This window comes from Bufo bufo, chromosome 4 (assembly GCF_905171765.1).
Source record: "Bufo bufo chromosome 4, aBufBuf1.1, whole genome shotgun sequence".
Taxonomy (NCBI): Eukaryota; Metazoa; Chordata; class Amphibia; order Anura; family Bufonidae; genus Bufo; species Bufo bufo.
Genome location: NC_053392.1, coordinates 41547070 through 41572685, shown reverse-complemented (window position 1 = coordinate 41572685; position 25616 = coordinate 41547070). Strand labels below are relative to the sequence as shown.

At 42.4% G+C, this 25616-nt stretch overlaps 1 protein-coding gene across 1 annotated transcript in view; it reads left to right on the top strand.

Annotated features, from left to right (window-relative positions):
* The window catches only part of NCOA1 (nuclear receptor coactivator 1), a 345294-nt gene that overhangs the window by 54911 nt on the left and 264767 nt on the right, over window positions 1-25616 (top strand). The window contains exon 2 of the mRNA XM_040427133.1: window positions 16385-16554. The gene's annotated coding sequence lies outside the window, so the exon portion shown is untranslated. The remainder of the gene's footprint in view (window positions 1-16384; window positions 16555-25616) is intronic.

Below are 25616 nucleotides of genomic sequence, written 5' to 3'. Positions count from 1 at the left end.
CCTCCTATCCGAAACATCGGAGCCGCTGCCTGCGTCTGAAAGTTCTCCTGCGTCGGAGTCATTAGCGATAGACGCCGCCATATTGGCGCCTTTCTGCACGGCAGCCTTTGATGTTCTCCGGAGAAACTTCTCCATCTCTGGTTGTTTAGAGTGCCTCGGGGTCGTTTCTGTGCTTCTTCTGGTCTTATCTTTGCCAGGTTTCCCCATAATAAGGCAATTTATAAGCTTAAATAGGGTAAATGAGCCGGAATGCTGGAGGAGCTCAAGCTCGTGCGGCCATTCAGCAGCGTGGCTAGGCTCCGCCCCCATAGTAGTTATATTCTTGTACATAGGAGCAGTATTATAGTAGTAATATTCCTGTACATAGGAGGCAGTATTATAGTAGTTATATTCTTGTACATAGAAGGCAGTATTATAGTAGTTATATTCTTGTACATAGGAGGCAGTATTATAGTAGTTATATTCTTGTACATAGGAGCAGTATTATAGTAGTTATATTCATGTACATAGGAGCAGTATTATAGTAGTTATATTCTTGTACATAGGAGCAGTATTATAGTAGTTATATTCATGTACATAGCAGGCAGTATTATAGTAGTTATATTCTTGTACATAGGAGCAGTATTATAGTAGTTATATTCTTGTACATAGGAGGCAGTATTATAGTAGTTATATTCTTGTACATAGGAGGCAGTATTATAGTAGTTATATTCTTGTACATAGGAGTAGTATTATAGTAGTTATATTCTTGTACATAGGAGGCAGTATTATAGTAGTTATATACTTGTACATAGGAGCAGTATTGTAGTAGTTATATTCTTGTACATAGGAGCAGTATTATAGTAGTTATATTCCTGTACATAGGTGCAGTATTATAGTAGTTATATTCTTGTACATAGGAGCAGTATTATAGTAGTTATATTCTTGTACATAGGAGGCAGTATTATAGTAGTTATATTCTTGTACATAGGAGCAGTATTATAGTAGTTATATTCTTGTACATAGAAGCAGTATTATAGTAGTTATATTCCTGTACATAGGAGCAGTATTATAGTAGTTATATTCTTGTACATGGGAGGCAGTATTATAGTAGTTATATTCTTGTACACAGGAGCAGTATTATAGTAGTTATATTCTTGTACATAGGAGGCAGTATTATAGTAGTTATATTCTTGTACATAGGAGCAGTATTATAGTAGTTATATTCTTGTACATAGAAGCAGTATTATAGTAGTTATATTCTTGTACATAGAAGGCAGTATTATAGTAGTTATATTCTTGTACATAGGAGGCAGTATTATAGTAGTTATATTCTTGTACATAGGAGGCAGTATTATAGTAGTTATATTCTTGTACATAGCAGGCAGTATTATAGTAGTTATATTATTGTACATAGGAGCAGTATTATAGTAGTTATATTCTTGTACATAGAAGCAGTATTATAGTAGTTATATTCTTGTACATAGAAGGCAGTATTATAGTAGTTATATTCTTGTACATAGGAGGCAGTATTATAGTAGTTATATTCTTGTACATAGGAGGCAGTATTATAGTAGTTATATTCTTGTACATAGGAGGCAGTATTATAGTAGTTATATTCTTGTACATAGAAGGCAGTATTATAGTAGTTATATTCTTGTACACAGGAGCAGTATTATAGTAGTTATATTCTTGTACATAGGAGGCAGTATTATAGTAGTTATATTCTTGTACATAGAAGGCAGTATTATAGTAGTTATAGTCTTGTACATAGGAGGCAGTAATATAGCAGTTATATTCTTGTACATAGGAGGCAGTAATATAGTAGTTATATTCTTGTACATAAGAGCAGTATTATGGTAGTTATTTTCTTGTACATAGGAGGCAGTATTATACTATTATACTATTACGGTAAGTGATGATGTGATAGAGATTTTCTTAATTTGTCATACCAGCTACTGAATAGCGAGTCAGAAATGTGCTCAAGGCCATTCTTCACTTCCCACCCTCCCACCTGAAGAATTACTCACTTTGCAGGTGTAAGAAGTCACTTCAGCCTTTTTTCACACAGCTTTTATAAATCTTGATGCAGAAATCGTATATTTAGTGCAAAAATCAGCTTTGGATCCAAGCAGCACAAAGAACAGGTAACTTTCCCACAGGTTTTGTAACGGGAATGTTTTTTTAGGTTTTAATCCGATCTAATTGTTGGTAATAAATATACGGCACCTGCACTGAACCATATGCAACAAAAAAAAAGTGCACAATGCTGCTGCTTATGCTTATTATTATGAAGGTAGGAAAGACACTTATTGTCTCTCCTGCAATTCGGAATATAAATTAAAAAAAAAAAGGTATTATTTGGGGAAGTGAAAAAACAACTTTTTTTGTTTTATCTTGTTTGCATATTAAACGCCCCCATATCACACACTACAGTGATGCTTGTGGTTCATGTTATCACCCCCCTCAGTCCCTGGACACCCCTTTCCCATTGCCTGCATGGCATATTTTCCGCCTAAAACAACATGCACACAACAGTAAAAAAAAAAAAAAGTTTTTCATGACCATTTTGCATCAGTGTGTGCATCCATTTTCTGACCACCGATCAGTTTTTAAAGGGATTCTGTCACCAGGTTTGACCCCTGTCAGCTAAACATATGCTGATGTTCAGGGCGTCTTCACGATTCCTAATGTGGGCTTATAAATGTCATCTGTGGGCTTATTTAGCTAAAAAACAGCTATTACTAACCTGTCAGTCAAACAAATAAGGTGCCCAAGGGGATGTTAATGGGTGCATGGTGCACGCCGCACCCGCCGCCGTTTGTGCCCAGCGCCGCCTTTCCGGACTTCTGCGCCGCCTCCTAATCCTCTGTGCCGCCTCTCGCTCTCCCTCCCTCCCCCCTCCTCCTGCTGTAAGATCTCGCGCTTGCGCACAGGGCTCTGCCTGATGCGCCCGTGCGGACTTCTCCATTTGGCTTCTTACAGCGAAGTGCGCATGCGCCGGCACTTCGCTCAACCCCTGTATGCGCGAGATCTTACAGCAGGAGGAGGAGGGAGAGCGAGAGGCGGCACAGAGGATTAGGAGGCGGCGCAGAAGTCCGGAAAGGCGGCGCTGGGCACGAACGGCGGCGGGTGCGGCGGGCATCTTGCATCCATTAACATCCCCTTGGGCACCTTATTTGTTTGACTGACAGGTTAGTAATAGCTGTTTTTTAGCTAAATAAGCCACAGATGACATTTATAAGCCCACATTAGGAATCGTGAAGACGCCCTGAACATCAGCATATGTTTAGTTGACAGGGGTGAAACCTGGTGACAGAATCCCTTTAATGCCCATTAAAAACAAATGTAGTATCATGTTTTGTTGTTTTTTTTTTTTGTTTTTTTTTACAAATATGACTCCTGCAGTGCACTAAGAATGCCTAATCTCCCCCACCATTCTCCCTTGACATCAAATGCTCCCCTTAATTGCCCCCAGTGCATATAATGTCCCTTTTAGTGGCCCCCTAGTATATAAAATGTCACTCTTACTGCACCCAGTATATTGATTGTCCCTCTTAGTGCACCACAGTATATATAATGTCCCTTGTAGTGGCCCTGAGTATATTAAATATCCTTCTTAGTGTGCCCTAGTTTATATAATGTCCCTCTTAGTGGCCCCAATATATATAATGTCCCTCTTAGTGGCCCCATTAAATATAATGTCCCTCTTCATGACCCCTAGCATATATAATGTCCCTCAAAGTGTGTCCCAGTATATTGAATGTCCCAGTATAGTGCCAACCCAAACAAAAAGATAATGCCATGATTAAGGACATGCCACACTCACTCCTCACCGGGGGCAGCAGGACCTGCGCTCTCAGTGTGATCATGTGACCTCACTCTGGGAGAGCAGGTCCTTCTACCTCAAGTGAGGAGCGAGTGCTCTGGTCTGTGCAAGTAGATAAGGTGACTATTATAATTTTTTTTAACCCCTTTTTCACAGTGTACACATTTTTAACAGCCGTTAGATGGGTGCACTCCTGTTTTAACAGTAAAAACTGCCCAAAAAAGCACATGTCCTATTTTTTGAGGGCTGTTAAAAATTGCCCATGTGAATACCGCTATAGACCAACTGATTCTTGTGACAGCAATTAGAAAGACGCGGTCACATGGCCGTTTTTTTTTTTACTGTTGTGTGAATGTAGAATATCTTGTTTGCTAACTTTCTGATTATGCATTGGAAGTATCACGTATCCCAGAACAAGTAGCAGTCCATTGGCCCCCTCATGAGCCCTGGAGCAGGTGCATGGGTACCTATGGTTGTGCAACTGGAAAACTTCAGTGGACGGAAATGACCATTTTCTAGACCACTGTGTGTCTGATCTTTAGCACCAACCTTCTCAGGTTTCCTCAATGCTAAACATCTAGGAGAAAAATGTCAAGAATTCACTGCGATTGTAAGATTCCACTTTGCAGACAACCTCATAAACTTTCTAAAAGCCATTTAAAAATTTGATGTGGAGATGAGTCACATATGTAAAGTGTTCTCCAGATAAGCTAATAACTCAAGAATCCAGCGCTGTACAATGGGCTCCACCTGTACGATAGCACGTCGTCAGTACAGCGCCCTCTAATGGTCGACTAATAGTATAGGGTCTTTTCATGATGGTGAATAAGTGTTCGGACAGCATTCCTCGAACTGCGTCTAGTACTCCTGTCTCTCCCGCAGTGGCGGCGCTCGGGGTAGATAAGGATCAGACACTTGGATTTCAACATGCTCAATCCGCTTGTTCACAAGGAGAGAAGCCACTTCCAGAGGTGTCTGGCAGTAACTTGCTCCCTTCTTCCATTAGCAACACATGCATGCTCAGCCTCACTTGGATCCCAAGATCTTCTCCCCGTTTCACCAGTTGTCCTTCCTTGGACCACTTTTTGTACTGGAGGTACAGTACTAGCCACTACATACTGGGAACACCCTACGAGTCCAGCCATTGTAGAGATGCTCTGAGGGATCATCTAAGAGATAGCCCTGTCCTAATAAAGGCCTAACCTAAGGCCTGTCCTAGTAAAGGATGATAATCCCTGCCTACTGGATGCACAGGAAGTAATGCTTCGATATACATAGATATTTTGGACCAAAAATCAGGGGCGGACTGGTCATAGACCCTACAGGGAAATTTTCCGGTGGGCCGATGCCGAGGGAGCTGCAGCTGCCCAGGCCCTCCTTACTGCAGCTGGCTGGATACACAATGATATGATGGTCTCAGAGGTAATTAAAGCTGGGAGAATAAGGTACTCAGGTACCTGGCCGGTGGCTGCATTCAGCGTTGGACTGAAGTCCCTGTGGCCCACCAGAGGAAATTATTCTGAGGGCCCACCCTTTGTGTATATAGGACCTTAAGGGCCCTGTTTTGATAGGGGTTCATTATTATCTGAGCTTCGGCCCACAGGAGGTTTCTCTGGTGGGCCAGTCCAACCTTGGCTGTAGGTGCCCTCCTGAATACATTTGTATGGCTGTCCTCAGGACGCAGATGTGGCTCCCTGCCTTGATTTTCACCCTGATTGGCAATAGACTGCTATATGAGGCAGTGTTCAAATGGTGTCTCAGGTTCCAGGCGACTTGGAACGGCGCTGAGGTATTTTTTCTTCTTCTTTCCTTGGCCATTCCTATGGGGAGACCAGGTAGCATGCTGAAGGTATGGCGTGGTGATATGGCCTGCATCTCACCTCTTAAACCCCCTGCTGCTTCTCTTGGATGAAGAGAAGGACAGCATGTGGCCCATATCGATGGCCACCACAGAGGGACAGCTTCTGGGGCAGTATATTATGCTGCACTGTAGTATTTGGTTTTGCTAGGACAGAATTTTGTGCTTCATTATGGCACTGCTGACCCCATCTACTCTTTTGTCCCTATCTACTTGTGTTGTCCCCCCTTTTGTCAATTTGGACCCACCTACAACATGGGGCCACTTTTAGATTTTATTTTTTTCCAGGGCCATTTTAAGTTCTCAGTCTGACCCTTCCAAAGTATTAAAGTTTAATAGACTAATTCGTTGAAGAATTACCCATAAACATGCGGGTACCCACAACACCAAATTATCAGTAAATAATAAATTGTCTCTTATCATTATATACTATAAAATAAATGGAAACCATATTTTAAAGTGTAATATAACATAACATAGTTGGGAAGGCACAGTTATGTTTGGGCTTCTCTACAGTTTTTTTTCAGCCATATTAGTCCCTTTTCAGCTGCACAGCTAGACGCATTTCTCTCAAAAGCAGGGGATCTCTCCGTTCTCTGAAATCTGCCAGTACTCTATTCAGTGACCTTACTTCTCTTACTTTCTGCTATGTTCTTTTTTTCTTCTAAGGAGCCCAGAAAGCTGATAAGGAGGGAGAAATCACACTTCTAGAACTGCAGGAGCTTCTCAGCTCTTCAGAAATACTGTAGAAGCAGTTAGTTTATCAGGCTAAGGAGCTAAGCTAGCTTTGACATGCCCCCACTTCCTCTCAGACATCTTCTGAGTCTTAGTTGCCAGGGATTAACAAAAATAATTATATGAAAAAATGGAAAAGGTGGTGAAAAAACGGAAAATACATTGTGTCCTGAAGGCCAAAATGATCTGGACTGTATCCATAATCTCCACCAATCAACTTTTTGACCACAGTTACTACTCATGGATTGGTCAGTAGAGGAAACAATGCCATGAGGGGCCAGAAAAAGTCTTGATTTTAATGGTGTTCTTTCATATAGATTGAATAACATCCATCGAGTGTAACGCATTTCATTGCCAGAAGGTGAACGTTAAAGTGTTTTATTTTGTAAATAGCAAGAACAGGCAAATGGAATAGAATATTAGCTGAGAGGTTTTAGAACATAAATAGTTTGATCGTCCCCTCACTAGTCCTATCTGCCGACCCTTTATGGGTAGTCAAGGTTTGCCGATTCCATTAGTGACATCAAATTTTTAAAAAAAGTTGAACGTAAGAAAAATAAGTACACTGCCAGGATGAACTTGTGCCCTGGACGACCATTGAGTTCAGATATTTATATTCCTAGTTACTATACAACTTCAAACAGAAATCCATTAGGGCTTTATCTACAAGAAAACTTTTGAAGAGGATCAGAGCTTCTGACCAGTAGAGGTCGTTACACACTGAATGGATTTCCAAAAGAGTCTAACAGCCCTGAAAGTGTTTTTATTCATTTTCTCCAACATTGCAGAGTTGTGCCTTAGAATGAGTCTATCAAGATGTATTCCAGTCATAGTAAGTGGTGGTTAACTGGCAGAACCTCCACCAATTGCTAGAAAGTACTAGCTGCAAGGCTCATTCCAGTCATAGTAAGTGGTGGTCAAAAGCCAGGACCTCCACCAATTTCTAGAAAGTACAAGCTGCAAGGCTCACCCCAGTCATAATAAATGCCGATCTACAAGTAGGACCTCCACCAATTGCTAGAATGTACATGCTGCAAGGACCATTCACGTCGTAGTACGTGGTGGTCTATTGGCAGAACTTCCTCCAATCTTTTGAATGTACACGCTGTATGGCTCACTCCGCTCATAATAAATAGCAGTCTACTGGCAAGATCTCCATCAGTTGCTACCATGTACTGTACATGCTGCAAATCTCATTCCAGTCATAGTGGTGGTCTACCAGCAGGAGCTACACCAATTTTTTGAACGTACAGGCTGCAAGGTTTATTAAAGTCATAGTAAGTGGTGGTCTACTAGCAGGGCCTCCATTGATTTATTAAATGTACAGGCTGAAAGGCTCAATCCGCTCACAATAAATGGTGGACTACCAGCAGGTCATCCACCGATTGCTAGAATTTACAGACTGTAAGGCTCACTCCAGTCCTAGTAAGTGGCGGTCTGCGCACAGGACTTCTGCAATTGGTAGAATGTACAGGCTGCAAGGCTCATTCCAGTCATAGTAAGTGGCGGTCTGCTCACAGGACCTCTGCAATTATTAGAATGTGCAGGCTGCAAGGCTCATTCCAGTCATAGTAAGGAGCGGTCTACCTGCAGGACCTCCACCAATTGCAAGAATGTACAGGCTGCAAGGCTGCACCACAGGTTCTTAAGTTTTCCCTTCTGCAACTCAGCTGTATGTACTTGAAGTGGGCTACATTTACTGAGTCCACCGAGACATTGTTGTAAACTGCACCAAGATCTGGTGCAAATTGTTGCAATGTGGGAAATTTTAGCTGTAATTTGGTGCATCTAGTGTTAGAGAAATCCTCTGCACCTATCTCATCAAGGGCGTGTGGCTTACTGGAAAAGGGTCGTGACTTAGCAGGAAAGGAGGCTTAGGGGGAAAATGTATGGCTTAACCTTTCAGTTTTTTTGTGCACTAACAGAGCTTGACTGGCCCGTCATGGCCTGGTCAACCACTCTACTCTATGGCACACAGATGGGCTCTCGCTTCCTTTGCCCGCTCACACAGAAGAGAAGAAGTGAAGGTGAGTAGTGCTCACCTACCCTTCAAGGAAGACCAGTCCAGACTAAGTGAACTCCTTTTTGTCAGATAATGTGAACCTGTCACGAGGGTGTCAAGACCCACGCCTGACTCCGTTATACCCGGGGTCAGGAAGTCACAGCGGTTGGCTGCGCGCTCTATGTAAAATAGGGCTGTTTCCTTATGGTAGCTTTCTGGGTTTGCTTTGCAACCCTTTTTGGCTCACTCAGGGATCCGTAGCTCCTTCTCCTCAGCTGTTCCTTGTCCAGCACTCCCAACCTCCTTATATTCCCCTCTCACACTTCTCTGGTTGCCAGATATAGAGCTTCCTGCCTGGACTTCTATACTGACCCTCTGGAGCTGTGTTGCTGCGTTCTCTGGTAGTTGGTCCAGAACGCTACCCTCCGGATCCCTGTTGGACCTTTGTGGTCTGCTGTGGTCGCCCACCTGGGTGTATGTGTTTTGTCTGTCCTCTCCCTGGTGTTTCCCTCTTAGTGCCAGCGGTGCGGACTAGCGATCCCACCGGCCCGTTCACTATCTAGGGCTCATTCTAGGGAAAGCCAGGGTTTAGGCACGTGATCGCCGCACGGGTGAGGAACCCGTCTAGGGACGTCAGGGCAGTCAGGTGCCAGCCGCAAGGTGAGTCAGGGGGTCACCACCTTTCCATCTCCCTTGGGCAGGGCTTTCCCTTTTCCCTCCCTGTGTGTGACGCCGGTCATTACATTATATCTGGCCCTTATTTTGTGTAGGTAAAAAAAAAAAAATTTTTTTTTTTTACCTACTTAGAATCCAGTATGGATCAAATTGCTGCTCTGTCCAAACAATTTCATGGCCTGTCTTTGGAGGTGGTAGGATTGAAGGCGTCGGTCCTCCAGCAACAGCAGCAATTACAACTGACCGCAAGCCTAGCGGTTGCTACTGGTAACCAGGTTGTTGCGGAACCCAAGGTCCTTCTCCCTGACAGATTTTCTGGGGGAAGGGACAAGTTTTTGACATTCCGTGAGGCCTGTAAATTATATTTTAAACTGCGCCCTTACTGCTCTGGTAATGAAGAACAGCGGGTGGGGGTTGTTATTTCCCTGCTGCAGGGGGACCCGCAGTCCTGGGCATTCTCTTTACCCACTGATTCCCAGGCTCTTCGGTCAGTGGATGAATTTTTCGGGGCCTTGGGTCTCATATATGACGACCCTGACCGAGTCGCACTGGCTGAATCAAGTTTACGGAGACTCCTACAAGGAGAGCGGCCGTTAGAGGAGTATTGCTCTGAATTCCGTAGGTGGGCTACGGATACCCAATGGAACGACCCGGCTCTCAGGAGTCAGTTCTGCTCTGGGTTATCTGAAAGGGTTAAGGATGCGCTTGCATTATATGAGACCCCCTTTTCCCTTGATGCGGTTATGTCCCTTTCTATCCGAATAGATAGACGCCTTAGGGACAGGTTGAAAAAACCGGAGCCATTGGTAACCCCTCCCAAGCAGCAGTTAGTCTGTACGGACTTAGACGAGCCTATGCAGCTAGGAGGAACTACTCGTCAGGTCCGTCCTCCTGAGGCTCGCCGTAGGCGTGGGGTTTGTTTTTTCTGTGTGGAGAGGGGTCATTTCATTAATGTCTGTCCTTCTTTCCTCAGAAACAAAAGACCGTCGGAAAACTACTAACCCCAGGCTGTGTGGAGGATGTCAGCCGGGGGGTATACGTTTCCTCCATACGTACATCGCAATTTGTGTTGCCAGCGGTTATTATTTTTGTTGTTAAGACGGAGACTATTTCTTTCTTTCTAGACAGTGGAGCAGGGGTAAATTTGATAGATGCCCATTTTGCCCGCACTATGGGTTTGTCTCTCTGTACGCTACAGAGACCTATTCCCATATTCGCTATTGATTCTGCTCCTCTGTCTCAGAGAAACCTCACCCACATTGTTCATAATTTACACCTTCGGGTAGGGGACCACCATAACGAGATGCTTTCATGTTATGTTCTGGAGGTCCTTCCGGTAGTGCTGGGCCTTCCCTGGTTGGTAGCGCACAATCCAGTGGTGGATTGGCAGGCCAGGGAGATATCGGAGTGGAGTGAGCATTGCAGAGAAAATTGCTTAAATAGCAATTGCTTAGTCGCCTCCATAACTACCCTACCTACATTTATTTCGGACTTTTTTCTGAAAAGGGTTGTCAGAAGTTACCACCTCACCGTCCTTATGATTGCCCGGTTAACCTTATTCCCGGCGCAAAATTACCCAAGACCAGGTTATATAATCTTTCGGGTCCAGAGAGACAAGCCATGAAGGATTATATCTCCGAGAGTCTGGCTAAGGGACACATCAGACCCTCTTCTTCACCCGTGGCTGCAGGGTTTTTCTTCGTTAAAAAGAAAGATGGGGGCCTGCGTCCTTGCCTAGATTTTCGCGAATTAAATCGGATAACCATCCGAGACCCTTACCCTCTTCCTCTCATTCCTGACCTGTTTAACCAGATTGCGGGTGCTAGGTGGTTCTCCAAACTTGATCTTAGGGGGGCCTACAATCTGATTCGTATCAAGGAGGGGGATGAGTGGAAGACAGCTTTTAACACCCCTGAGGGGCATTATGAAAATCTAGTTATGCCTTTCGGTCTGACCAATGCTCCTGCTGTCTTCCAACATTTCGTTAATGACATTTTTAGTCATCTAATCGGCAGGTTTGTGGTAATATACCTAGATGATATTTTAATTTATTCGTCGGATCTGAGAACACATGAGGTGCATGTCAGACAAGTACTGCAGGTCCTACTGACGAATGAATTATATGCTAAAATTGAAAAATGTGTCTTCGCCGTTCAGGAGATACAATTCCTAGGTTATTTTTTATCTGCGTCAGGTTTCCGTATGGATCCTAGGAAGGTCCAGGCAATTTTAGATTGGGATCTTCCTGAGAACCTCAAAGCTCTGCAACGGTTCTTGGGCTTCGCGAATTTCTATAGGAAATTCATTAAAAATTATTCAGTTATTGTAAAACCCCTTACTGACATGACTAGGAAGGGGACTGATTTTTCTAAATGGTCTGACGCCGCTAAAGTTGCTTTTTCCTCTCTAAAAGAGAGGTTTACCTCGGCACCTGTACTAGTCCAACCTGATGTCTCTCAGCTTTTTATTGTTGAAGTCGATGCGTCAGAGGTGGGAGTGGGGGCTGTGCTGTCTCAGGGTCCGTCTCCTGGCAAATGGCGACCTTGTGCTTTCTTTTCTAAAAAACTATCTACAGCAGAAAAGAACTACGATATTGGCAATAGGGAACTATTAGATATTAAACTAGCGTTTGAAGAATGGCGTCACTTTTTAGAGGGGGCAGTCCACCCCGTCACTGTGATTACGGACCACAAAAATCTTCTGTACCTCGAATCAGCTAAGCGTCTCACCCCTAGACAAGCTAGGTGGTCGCTATTTTTTACCAGGTTTAACTTTGTTATTACTAGGGTTGTCCCGATACCACTTTTTTAGGACCGAGTACAAGTACCGATACTTTTTTTCAAGTAGTCACCGATACCGAATACCGATACTTTTTTTAAATGTCATGTGACCGTTTTGGGGGATCTGTGGATCTGTGGATGACGCACTGTCATGTGGGGGATCTGTGGATGGCACTGTTATGGGGATCTGTGGATGGCACTGTTATGGGGGATCTGTGGATGGCACTGTTATGGGGGATCTGTGGATGGCACTGTTATGGGGGATCTGTGGATGGCACTGTTATGGGGGATCTGTGGATGGCACTGTTATGGGGGATCTGTGGATGGCACTGTTATGGGGGATCTGTGGATGGCACTGTTATGGGGGATCTGTGGATGGCGCTGTTATGGGGATCTGTGGATGGTGCTGTTATGGGGGATCTGTGGATGGCACTGTTATGGGGATCTGTGGATGGCACTGTTATGGGGGATCTGTGGATGGCACTGTTATGGGGGATCTGTGGATGGCACTGTTATGGGGGATCTGTGGATGGCACTGTTATGGGGGATCTGTGGATGGCACTGTTATGGGGGATCTGTGGATGGCACTGTTATGGGGGATCTGTGGATGGTACTGCTATGGGGTGGGATATCTGTGGATGGCATTGTTATGGGGTGGGGGGATCTGAGGATGGCATTGTTATTTGGTGGGGGATCTGTGGATGGTGCTGTTATAGGGGATCTGTGGATGGAACTGTTATGGGGAGGATCTGTGGCTGACACTGCTATATGTCATCCACAGATCCCCCTCATAACAGTGTCCCCCAATACACCGGGCCCCGCCGCTCACCGAAGTATTTATAAACGTGAATCCTTATCCTGTTGTTAAGTTGAACTAACGCTGCCCTCTCTCATGTTCCCCTGTATCCCCCTGTATCTCCACAGCACTTACTTAAGCTTCCATAGCAGGCAGAGCGGACGGCACCAGTAACGTCACTCACTGACGTCGCGCGCCTGCTCCGCCTGCTTCACTCATAAAGGGGGCGGAGCAGGCGCTCTACGTCAGTGAGTGACGTTACTGCTGCCGTCTGCTCTGCCTGCTATGGAAGCTTAAGTAAGTGCTGTGGGGATACAGGGGGGACATGGGAACATGGGAGAGGGCAGCGTTAGTTCAACTTAACAACAGGATAAGGATTCACGTTTATAAATACTTCGGTGAGCGGCGGGGCCCCGCCCATAGTTACGCCCATAGTATTCTATTTATGTATCGGGGCGGGGTATCGGCGGCTGAGTACCGCCGAGAAAACTCGGAATCGGTCCCGATACCGATACTAGTATCGGTATCGGGACAACCCTAGTTATTACCTATCGTCCTGGGGCAAAGAATACCAAGGCTGATGCACTATCTCGTTGTTTCCCTGGAGGGGGTAATGTGAGTGATCCGGTACCCATTCTTCAAAGAGGAGTGGTTGTTTCTGCGGTACACTCTGCTCTGGAGGGGAAGGTGTTAGAGGCCCAGGGGGACGCCCCGGTCTCTTGCCCCTCAGAGAAATTGTTTGTACCGTTGAACCTGCGTTTCGAACTATTAAAGGAACATCATAATTCGGCACTTGCTGGGCACCCGGGTAGTAAAGCAACCTTGGAGCTATTGTCTCGTCGTTTTTGGTGGCCAAGGTTGCGTCAGGATGTATTGGATTTTGTGTCTTCTTGTTCTACCTGTGCGCGCGCAAAAGTTTCACATACACGTCCTGCAGGGTCTCTATTACCACTCGTCATTCCCAATAGACCATGGACACATCTGTCAATGGATTTTATCACTGACTTACCTTTGTCTGCGGGTAAAACAGTTATTTTGGTAGTAGTGGACAGGTTTAGCAAAATGGTACACTTCATTGCGTTACCCGCACTACCTAATGCTAAGACTCTTGCTCAGGTATTCGTCCGTGAAATCGTGAAGCTTCACGGGGTCCCTTCCGATGTTGTTTCGGATCGGGGTACCCAGTTTATTTCTAAATTTTGGAAAGCTTTTTGTTCCCGTTTGGGGGTACACTTGTCCTTTTCCTCAGCTTTCCATCCTCAGTCGAATGGACAGACTGAGCGTACCAACCAAAACCTGGAGACATATCTAAGATGTTTTGTGTCTGAAAACCAAGAGTTGTGGTCATCATATTTACCGTTAGCTGAGTTTGCCATAAATAATCGTCGTCAGGAATCCACTGGCAAGTCACCATTTCTTGGTGCATATGGTTTTCATCCCCAATTCTGTACTTTCAAAGAGGGGGGGTCTTCTGGGGTTCCCGAAGAGGAACGGTTTTCGTCATCTCTTTCATCGGTATGGCAGAAGGTGCAAGCTAACTTGAAAAATATGGGAGGTAAATACAAATGCATGGCTCATAAGAGACGGTCGCCAGGTCCGGACCTAGGAGTGAATGACTATGTGTGGTTGTCTACTAGGAATATTAAATTAAAGGTTCCCTCTTGGAAACTGGGTCCTAGGTTCATTGGCCCTTACAAATCTGTAGCCATCATCAACCCCGTGGCTTTTCGCCTGGAGCTACCTCAGACTTTTAAAATCCATAACGTCTTTCATAAGTCGTTACTCAAAAAATATGTTCCACCTCTAGAACCGTCACCGCTGCCACCCCCTCCTGTTGTTGTGGATGGTAATCTAGAGTTTCAGATATCCAAAATTGTTAATTCTCGTCGGGTCCGCCGCTCTCTTCAATATCTGGTGCATTGGAGAGGTTACGGTCCCGAGGAAAGAATGTGGGTTCCTGCGTCTGAGGTAAATGCCGACAGGCTAGTTCGGGCTTTTCATGCCTCTCATCCTGAGAGACCTAGTCCTGAGAGTCCGGAGGCCCCTCGTAGAGAGGGGGGTACTGTCACGAGGGTGTCAAGACCCACGCCTGACTCCGTTATACCCGGGGTCAGGAAGTCACAGCGGTTGGCTGCCCGCTCTATGTAAGATAGGGCTGTTTCCTTATGGTAGCTTTCTGGGTTTGCTTTGCAACCCTTTTTGGCTCACTCAGGGACCCGTAGCTCCTTCTCCTCAGCTGTTCCTTGTCCAGCACTCCCAACCTCCTTATATTCCCCTCTCACACTTCTCTGGTTGCCAGATATAGAGCTTCCTGCCTGGACTTCTATACTGACCCTCTGGAGCTGTGTTGCTGCGTTCTCTGGTAGTTGGTCCAGAACGTTACCCTCCGGATCCCTGTTGGACCTTTGTGGTCTGCTGTGGTCGCCCACCTGGGTGTATGTGTTTGTCTGTATTGTCTGTCCTCTCCCTGGTGTTTCCCTCTTAGTGTCAGTGGTGCGGACTAGCGATCCCACCTAGGGCTCATTCTAGGGAAAGCCAGGGTTTAGGCACGTGATCGCCGCACGGGTGAGGAACCCGTCTAGGGACGTCAGGGCAGTCAGGTGCCAGCCGCAAGGTGAGTCAGGGGTCACCACCTTTCCCTCTCCCTTGGGCAGGGCTTTCCCTTTTCCCTCCCTGTGCGTGACGCCGGTCATTACAGAACCATGACAGCATGATTAACCCTTCCATAAAGGTATTACAGGTGCATAAGAATACAAGTCAATGGTTCCTGTATGGTAAGTTAGCAGAACCATGTGGCCGCATTCTATGTACTCTAGAGGGGCTCCCATTGAGCAGGGGAGTCCTATCTCAGTTTGACTTCAACACCCCATTCGCCCTCCAAATGCATTTTGCCAAATTTGGCTTGAGCCTCTCTCAAGTATCAAGATGCCCTTCGCTCTTCCAGGGTAGAAGTGTTGGAGGAGAGATTTTCTCCATTGGAAGAGTGGTGGAATGAACTAGTCTCAAGGATGATCCATTTTGACTGCTAATAAAGACTTAAGGGCCAATTATGATTCCTCCCCTGTTATAGTTAATGCCTTTAACTATAAGACTCCAGTAAAGGGTGGATGCCAGAGAAGGATAAGTTCTGCCAGCACCTACATTCGTGGTTTCAGAATGCATCCCCCCCAACCATTTTGGTGCATGAGGTTTCACATGATAGTTTACTACTCCACATGACCTCTTGTGGACCTGGGAACTACAGTTTTCATAGCAACATAAATTCTCGATCGGTGGGGATCTGAGCCCTTAGTGCTGTCTCTGGTGGGAAAGGCAGGATTAGCGGTATGCAAGCTCATAATAAATCTATGACCTCTACACATTAACTCATCAGGATCAATTTTGGAGACCTACATCCATCAGCTGAGCTCTTCTGCCCCTTCTTCCCACCATTTGGGTGACAATCTCAGTACATGGGCCCCACAGATCAAAACTTGTGATATGTGACAATGACACGTCAGAAGTTTGCTGAGAGCCAAGTATTTCTCTGTTGCAAATGATAATCTATTTCATCTGCTTTGACAATCAAATTATTATTTTCATCTCGATGGTGGGCCCGTCAAAAACTGAATGTCCTTGGTGGTCCAAGCCTACACTGGTCAATACTGACTTAATTGTTTAATGTGATTGGGTATTTTGACGTTACCAGAAAAGCGTGTCTTATTCTATTTCTCTTCACTTCCTTCCACAGATCTCGTAATTGATGCAGAGCCTCCTGCCGCAAAAGTTCATTTAGAGCCCATCAATGGAAGATCAATGAGCTTTCTTCCTGCTGTTTCGCCATCTCACCTTTTCCCTTCAAGTTAATTTCCTGACCAGTTTTGTTCCCATGAGTCCATCTGCCGTTCCGGAAAGCTAAAGGTAAGTTCTGAGTCCGGTTTACTTCTGAGAAAGTTCTAGTCAAATGTCTGGTTCCTACACATACAATATCTTGAGTAGAACAGACCGAGCCCCAAGAGAACCTGTTCAGAAAGATCCACTGCTGTAGCCACAAGATTGAGCATTTTCTCATTTTAATTGCAAAAATAAATGACAGTAATGAGATTTGTATTTTATTTTTTATTTTTTTATTTTTTTTTAGTACAGTCTATTCTGCCGGGGACATTATTATTTGATATTTTATCTGCAATTTATTATGCCAAAACTAAATTGAAACACAAAATAGTCATGGCTGGTTTTGCTTTTTGTATCATGTCGGAAAACAGTTCAGATGCAATGTGATGTGTCTCAAGGGTCCACAGTCACCCACAAATTTGCAATCTCTGTGGTGCAGGAGACATATACTTGAGTTCCTACAGTAAATTAGAGAAGGTGGTTCTACTTGGCCATGGTAATAAGCAGGAGCAAGCCAACTGGACTGACCCACAAATTTCCAGAGGACTCTCCGGACTCTCTTACAACAATGAGCCCTGAAGGTTCATTAGAAGACAACCCCATAATGTGTTCAATCTTCTGAGTTGTTCTCAGATTTCTTTTACGGGGTAGATTTACCAAGACTTCACCATTGTGGTCTTCTCACATGTATCTAGAATCTGAAGATCATTTTCAAGATCTTAGAAGACCCCGTTGGTGATGTCTTGGTGGATTTATGCATAGAATGTGATTTTTGAGAGGTTTCAAAGAGATCTCTGTAGAGCACTTTTCTTCTGGAAGCTAGCGGGGAGCCAAGATCGCCGACAGCACCTTTGTGATTTTCTAATCTATGACCCATCACAAAGTCATTTTTACTGAATGTCCCCTTTTTGGGATGGAGATATTGATAGACAACTTAGTGATGACAACTTAACTAATAATTATATCTGTAAAATTGGATAGCAGAGGTATAAATTAAACCCCTTGGGTCCTAGTTCATGGCCTGAGCTCCCCAGAGAACCCTCTGCTACTTGGTAGACCACTTTGGGAAAGATCATTATCACTGGAGTCCTCCTTTAATATTTTATCTTCCCCTATACTTTACTGTGGCTCTCACCGTGGTACTGATGATCCTTCTATTGTGGAGCGAGCTTGTGAAAATTAGGCATTTCATAGATCAGATTAAAATGTAGCACCATCATATACCGTAGATCCTTCACTGATATGTAGTCCTCATCATGCAGCGCAGCCTCATGTTCTGTAACCAGCAAACTGTGGGAGTCCATGTTGACTTTTAACAACTTCCCTCCCGGTCTGGAAGTGTAGATGTTTGCTGTATATGGGACTCCCTCTCCATCCTGCACTGACTTGTTTTCAGTCCCTCCCTCTGTGTGTGAGATGCAGAGATTACATTGTGGCCATGTGTATAAGGACTGATATGAACAGGCTTCCATTAGGCACAGAATGCCCAATGCCTAAAAGGTAGCCCTCTGGGAATGGGTTCTTCTAGGTCTTTAGGGTCAGCACCATCCATGTAGCAGAGGTTGGTGCAGTAGTTTCCAATTAACACCAATGTAGATTTCAGGTAACAAGCAAGTGATGAGCTGTCTAATAATATACATGACTGTAATAATATCATATTAATAACTCTGCTGTAAGTGAAATGTAGTGTACTACCTGATCTGCTGACTGATAGCAATCTGCTACATTCATAGAATATCTCAGTACTTTCCCGATCTGTAGACACCTGACCCACAAATCTGGCTCATCTGGTTACAAAGGTTGAAATGTGACTGATCTCCTATGGTTTATTTAGTAAACTCTAACACTGTACGTACTACAGTACTTTCATTTTCTCAGTTCATTATAGCGTTCAATATGTTAGTGACCGCCTGACTATGAAGAATTTCACAGTCCTCGGGTAAAGCCTTATTCACATGTCAGTGTTTTGGTCAGTGATTTCCATCAGTGATTGTGAGCCAAAACCAGGATTGGAGCCTCCACAGAGATGAGGTATAAGGGAAAGATCTGCACCTGTTCTGTGTATAGAGCCGCACCTGGACTTGGCTCAAAATCACTGATGGAAATCACTGACCAAACACTGACGTGTGAATGAGGCATAAGACAGTTGCCTTGTTGGTTCGGCTTAACATAAGATACAGCAAGATTTATATTCTTCGTAGAGATCTGTATTATAGTAGTTATATTCTTGTACATAGGAGCAGTATTATAGTAGTTATATTCTTGTACATAGGAGCAGTATTATAGTAGTTATATTCTTGTACATAGGAGGCAGTATTATAGTAGTTATATTCTTGTACATAGGAGCAGTATTATAGTAGTTATATTCTTGTACATAGAAGCAGTATTATAGTAGTTATATTCTTCTACATAGGAGGCAGTATTATAGTAGTTATATTCTTGTACGTAGGAGGCAGTATTATAGTAGTTATATTCTTGTACATAGGAGCAGTATTATAGTAGTTATATTCTTGTACATAGGAGCAGTATTATAGTAGTTATATTCTTGTACATAGGAGGCAGTATTATAGTAGTTATATTCTTGTACATAGGAAGCAGTATTATAGTAGTTATATTCTTGTACATAGGAGCAGTATTATAGTAGTTATATTCTTGTACATAGGAGCAGTATTATAGTAGTTATATTCTTGTACATAGGAAGCAGTATTATAGTAGTTATATTCTTGTACATAGGAGCAGTATTATAGTAGTTATATTCTTGTACATAGGAGCAGTATTATAGTAGTTATATTCTTGTACATAGGAGCAGTATTATAGCAGTTATATTCTTGTACATAGGAGCAGTATTATAGCAGTTATATTCTTGTACATAGGAGGCAGTATTATAGTAGTTATATTCTTGTACATAGGAAGCAGTATTATAGTAGTTATATTCTTGTACATAGGAGCAGTATTATAGTAGTTATATTCTTGTACATAGGAGCAGTATTATAGTAGTTATATTCTTGTACATAGGAAGCAGTATTATAGTAGTTATATTCTTGTACATAGGAGCAGTATTATAGTAGTTATATTCTTGTACATAGGAGCAGTATTATAGTAGGTATATTCTTGTACATAGGAGCAGTATTATAGCAGTTATATTCTTGTACATAGGAGGCAGTATTATAGTAGTTATATTCTTGTACATAGGAAGCAGTATTATAGTAGTTATATTCTTGTACATAGGAGCAGTATTATAGTAGTTATATTCTTGTACATAGGAGCAGTATTATAGTAGTTATACTCTTGTACATAGGAGGCAGTATTATAGTAGTTATATTCTTCTACATAGGAGCAGTATTATAGTAGTTATATTCTTGTACATAGGAGGCAGTATTATAGTAGTTATATTCTTGTACATAGGAGCAGTATTATAGTAGTTATATTCTTGTACATAGGAGCAGTATTATAGTAGTTATATTATTGTACATAGGAGCAGTATTATAGTAGTTATATTCTTGTACATAGGAGCAGTATTATAGTAGTTATATTCTTGTACATAGGAGCAGTATTATAGTAGTTATATTCTTGTACATAGGAGGCAGTATTATAGTAGTTATATTCTTGTACATAGTAGCAGTATTATACTAGTTATATTCTTGTACATAGGAGCAGTATTATAGTAGTTATATTCTTGTACATAGGAGCAGTATTATAGTAGTTATATTCTTGTACATAGGAGCAGTATTATAGTAGTTATATTCTTGTACATAGGAGCAGTATTATAGTAGTTATATTCTTGTACATAGGAGCAGTATTATAGTAGTTATATTCTTGTACATAGGAGCAGTATTATAGTAGTTATATTCTTGTACATAGGAGCAGTATTATAGTAGTTATATTCTTGTACATAGGAGGCAGTATTATAGTAGTTATATTCTTGTACATAGGAGCAGTATTATAGTAGTTATATTCTTGTACATAGGAGCAGTATTATAGTAGTTATATTCTTGTACAGAGGAGCAGTATTATAGTAGTTATATTCTTGTACATAGGAGCAGTATTATAGTAGTTATATTCTTGTACATAGGAGCAGTATTATAGTAGTTATATTCTTGTACATAGGAGCAGTATTATAGTAGTTATATTCTTGTACATAGGAGCAGTATTATAGTAGTTATATTCTTGTACATAGGAGGCAGTATTACAGTAGTTATATTCTTGTACATAGGAGCAGTATTATAGTAGTTATATTCTTGTACATAGGAGGCAGTATTATAGTAGTTATATTCTTGTACATAGGAGCAGTATTATAGTAGTTATATTCTTGTACATAGGAGCAGTATTATAGTAGTTATATTCTTGTACATAGGAGCAGTATTATAGTAGTTATATTCTTGTACATAGGAGCAGTATTATAGTGGTTATATTCTTGTACATAGGAGCAGTATTATAGTAGTTATATTCTTGTACATAGGAGGCAGTATCATAGTAGTTATATACTTGTACATAGGAGGCAGTATTATAGTAGTTATATTCTTGTACATAGGAGGCAGTATTATAGTAGTTATATTCTTGTACATAGGAGGCAGTATTATAGTAGTTATATTCTTGTACATAGGAGCAGTATTATAGTAGTTATATTCTTGTACATAGGAGCAATATTATAGAAGTTATATTCTTGTACATAGGAGCAGTATTATAGTAGTTATATTCTTGTACATAGGAGCAGTATTATAGTAGTTATATTCTTGTACATAGGAGCAGTATTATAGTAGTTATATTCTTGTACATACACTGAACAACGATATAAACGCAACACTTTCGGTTTTGCTCCCATTTTGCATGAGCTGAACTCAAAGATCTGAAACATTTCCTACATACACAAAAGACCCATTACTCTCAAATATTGTTCACAAATCTGTCTGAATCTGTGTTAGTGAGCATTTCTCCTTTGCCGAGATAATCCATCCCACCTCACAGGTGTGGCATATCAAGGTGCTGATTAGACAGCATGAATATTGCACAGGTGTGCCTTAGACTGCCCACAATAAAAGACCACTCTGAAATGTGCACAGTTTTGCATTATTGGGGGGGAGGGGGGGTATAGGTTTCAATCGGTAGGCCTGACCTATTTATAGATGTGGTGTGTTTTTCTGGCCTTGCCCCCAAATAATATTCAATAACTTGTTGCTTCTTTAGTATTTTAAGTATTTTACTCTGGAAATGTATGTGCCTGGAAAGTCCCTATGTTACTCAGATCTTCAAATTATTATTAAATTTAGGTCAATTTGTCTTCTGTTCCATTTTAGATATTTTTTAATAATTTGTGAGTTAATCCTAATTAAAAATGCAAATGCAATGAAATTATTGTAGTATAATCCAATTTATATAATTTATATTTTAATTTCAGCTTGATAAGGTTTATGGCAGACTAAGTGTCTGAAAAACAGAATTACTTAATTAAACAAAAATCCTAGTCGATCAGCTTTTTTTTACTGTGTGAAGCTGGGGCCGTCTTGGAAATTCAGGACCGGTTTTCAAAAAAATTGGCCCCTGGGCAACAAATAAAGTAGGACCCCACTCACTACTTTTAGACATTAATGCCTATAATATATACCGTCTTTTTTACTCCATAAGATGCACTTAGGATACACAGAAAAATAACATTTTTTTTTTTTTTATTAGACCTCAGATCAGACCCCCATTCCTCCTCAGATCAGACCCCAAAACTCCATCAGACCTCTGATCAGATCCCCATCAGACCCCTATCATACCCTCATTCCTCCTCATACTTCAGATCAGACCCCCACACTCTATCAGACCTCAAATCAGACCCCCATCAGACCTCTGTATTAGACCCCCAACGTACCCCTATTCCTCCTCTGTCCTTAGATCAGACCCCTATCAGACCCCCTTCTCAGTGTCCGTAAATACTGGTTCATCAGGGGACAGAGGATAAGTAATCAAATCTTGGCAACTTCAATTCTAATAGCTGCTAGGTAAAGAATCAATTGTTGCAGGCTTCACTTTGGGTATCTGCCCATCCGATATTTTGGGGCAAAAAATTATATGATAATTATATAACAGACCTCCTGGTATGGTAAGGTGCACCTGTACTAGTGTACCACTGATCTAAATTCCTGTATTTGCCGCCTTAAACTCTGACCCACCTCCTGGATAACCCAATGGCTGCTTGTATAATGATAAAAGCGCCACTTCCGGTCTTTGGAACGCACGCCGCGCTCATGGAACGCACATGTGAGCCCAAAACCGGAAGTAAGCGGGCGCTGTTCTCCTCGACACTTCCTGCCTATGGAACGCATGCAGGAGTGTTAAGAGGAGATCCAGGAAGCGACATGATAAAAAGGGGGAAGGAGGGAATAGCCCATACATAACTTTTAGAAATATGATTTCTAATAAAGAAAATAGTGCATCTTTATAAATACAGCGTCCCACATACTTATAGAGGGGTATACAGAGGGACTGGATAAATAAACTGTATGGACAAATACTAATGTCCAAAAACAGGCCCCCCTATTCACAACATACAGGTGAAACTCGAAAATTTAGAATATCGTGCAAAGTTCATTTATTTCAGTAATGCAACCTAAAAGGTGAAACTAACATTTGAGACTCATTACAGGCAAAGCGAGATATTTCAGGCCTTTATTGGTTATAATTTGGATGATTATGGCTTACAGTTCATGAAACCCCAAAGTCACAATCTCAGGTCCCCTTTGCTCAGGGGGTATGGATTAATTAGCTGACGAGAGTCTGACACTTTGAGCCTAGAATATTGAACCTTTTCACAAAATTCTAATTTTAAGCTGCATTAATGCAATTCCTTTTAATTTGCATTACTGAAATAAATGGACTTTTGCACCATATTCAAATTTTTCGAGTTTCACCTGTATATCACAATGAACCAATTTTGGTCCGATATTGTGCAGATTATTCTTAAACTCACATATCCATTTGAGAAGATCACCATAGAATACGGTTATTATAGGAAAAAGAGGGAGACTAAATAAAACAACCAAAGGACATACTGTTTTGAGGCGGTGTATCCACTGAGCTTCTTTGCGGAGAATTCTGTTATCCCAGTCGCCACCCCTTGGTGACTGCCGTATAACTTCGATAACCTGGAATTTGAGTGTACTCACATCGCCTTCATGTACCTCAAGCACATGACGCGCGATCGGTTTACGATTCCTTACATCACCCAAGTGTTCCCCAACCCGTCTCCTAAATTCGCGTTTGGTTTTTCCAACATAACTTAAGGGACAGCTACAGGTGCATAGATTAATAACCCCTTGTGTACGACAATTAGCTAAATCCCGTATGGTATATGTTATCCCTGTCCTAGTGCTAGTGAACACTTTTTGCCGGCATTGGGGAGAGAACATCTTTGATGTCTAGATCAGTCAGGAGGACATCCCAATAGCTACTTAGGATACCCCTAACTTTTTGGTTTTCATGATCAAAAGTACCGATGATTCTGATAACATTATCCCCTTTTTTAGCACTCTGAGTCTTGCTGACTAACGAGGCTTGGCGATCTATTTTGCTAGAGTGTTGAAAAGCATCCCTCAGAACTTGATTGGGGTATCCCCGTTGTTGGAATCTCTTGCCCATGTCGTCTGCCTGGTGATGGAATGATTCAAATGAGGAACAGTTTCTTCTAGACTATTAGTGGCCGTTGGTTTTCTATATGTTTCGGTATGCAGCTCACCCTGACGTTTAGTGATACGTATATCCAAAAAGGCAATACTGTCTTTGTTACTCTCATATGTGAATCTGAGACCTATATTGTTAACATTAAGGTGAGTAACAAATTCAGAGAAGGTGTCGCTGGTGCCATATGATAAACACGTCGTCAATGTATCTACCCCATAATAATATATTCAGGGTCCCTTGACAACATGGCTCATTAAACACTATGGTATCCTCCCACCAGCCCAGGAATAGATTGGCATAACTGGGCGCACAGGGGCTACCCATTGCTGTACCCCTGAGCTGGTGGAGGAACCGCGTCCCAAAGATAAAGTAGTTGTGCATCAGTATCAATTCAAGTGACTGGATGACAAAATCAGAATGAGACTTGTATTGAGTTCCTCTTGTGCTGAGGAAATATTCTACAGCTGTAATCCCCCATTTATGAGCCTCTACATCAATGGACGCCAACAAAACATTATCATCTACTTGGATATTGTCGATCTTAAGTTGTAGATCCGTCGTATCTCTAATATAAGAGGGCAAAGCTGACACAAAGGGTCGCAAAATGTTGTCCACATATGTACTAAGGCTGTGGGTGATGGATCCTACCCCTAATACAATGGGACGGCCCAAAAGGGGGGGGGGTACCCCTTATGGATTTTAGGAAGTGAGTAAAATGTGGGAATCTGTGGGTGTGATGGTACCAAGAATTTCATCTCATCCCTAGAAATCAAACCCTTCTGAAAAGCTTCTATAAGGATAGACTCTAGGGAACCCAGCTGTCGGATTCGATGGAAGAATGGAGTAGCATGTCCTGTCATCCAATAATTTAAGACACATATTGTGATATGTAGGATGATCCATTATCACAATATTGCCACCTTTATCAGATGGTTTGCATACAATATTTTTTATCCGATTCTAGACTTTTTAATGCATCCATCTGATCTCTACTTAATTTCCTGAGCCCTTTTCTGTTAACTTCCTGTAGTTTTTCTAGTTGGTCTATCACTAATCTATTGAAAAGATCAATAGCTGGAGTGTCCTGTGGTGGAGGCATTCTAGTACTTTTTGGCCTAAGATGTGTAAAAGGACCTAAACTAGGAGTGCACTCATTTTCGGTCAGGAGAGAGCTCAATGTCCGAACTCCCTCCAGATCCTCCAAGGAAATACCTAATTTGGTACATTCCTCCTTATCATGGGTTTTGAAAAATGTATGCCACTTTAATTTACGGATGAAGAGACTAAGATCCTTAACCCAGTCAAAGCAACAAAATTTGGTGGTAGGAACGAAAGAAAGACCCCTTGTTAGTCTCTCCTCCTGGCCGGTCAAGGGTCTATCAGTCAGATTGATCACTTGATTGGGAAGTGGTGCTACTTGGTTTTGG